Source organism: Orycteropus afer, unplaced genomic scaffold, assembly GCF_000298275.1.
Source record: "Orycteropus afer afer isolate SDZICR_OR568_19922 unplaced genomic scaffold, OryAfe1.0 scaffold00021, whole genome shotgun sequence".
In the NCBI taxonomy this organism is placed as follows: domain Eukaryota; kingdom Metazoa; phylum Chordata; class Mammalia; order Tubulidentata; family Orycteropodidae; genus Orycteropus; species Orycteropus afer.
In genome coordinates, this window is record NW_006921608.1 from 14307230 (window position 1) to 14307985 (window position 756).

The 756-nt window shown below is 36.6% G+C and overlaps 1 non-coding gene across 1 annotated transcript; it reads left to right on the forward strand.

Moving 5' to 3' along the window:
* The first annotated feature begins 351 nt into the window (after positions 1-351).
* LOC122152237 lies at positions 352-515 on the forward strand. Its single transcript, XR_006164471.1, has one exon. It is a non-coding gene; the product is annotated as a U1 spliceosomal RNA (small nuclear RNA).
* The last annotated feature ends 241 nt before the right edge of the window (positions 516-756 follow it).

A 756-nucleotide genomic window follows, 5' to 3' on the forward strand; every position in this document is an offset into this window, starting at 1 on the left:
TTGATCACCAGCACTGTAAGGTGCCCACAATAAGAAGAAAGCTGGTTGGAAATCATTTTACTCCACAAAGTCAGTTTTCGATGCTATTTAATAACACTTCTCAAAAAAAGATCTGACTGCTACCTAGAAGGTTGGCGGTTCAAACCCACCAGCCACTCCACATAAGGACAATGGGGCAATTTACTTTCTTAAAGATTTACCACCTTGGAAACCCAATAGGGTCACTTGGAGTCAGAATCAACTCGATGGCAGTGGGTTTGGTGTGAAAAAAGATCTGTTTTCAATCTGATATTTTCCACTGTTACCTGTGTAACAGCATATATTATTTCTGATGTTAAAAAAAATAAGAATATACTTACCTGGCAGGGGAGATACCATGATCACGAAGGTGGTTTTCCCAGGGCAAGGCTTATCCATTGCACTCCAGATATGCTGACCCCTGCGATTTCCCCAAATGTGGGAAACTCGACTGCATAATTTGTGGTAGTGGGGGACTGCGTTCGCGCTCTCCCCTGATCTTTTCTTTGTATAAAAGTTAGAATGTGTGGGTTGAGTACTCGTCAAAAAAAAAAAAAGAATATATTTTTAAACTTTAAATTGACTCCTGGCTATATTAAACATAGGCTAAATTCTTTTAGTCTTAAAACCTACACTAATACATGTGCCTCTATAAATTGTACTTTAATTTATCTTATTTTTAAAATTTTATTTTGCTGTTTTTATTTAGGACTTGTTTTGTCTTTTAACATTTATTGA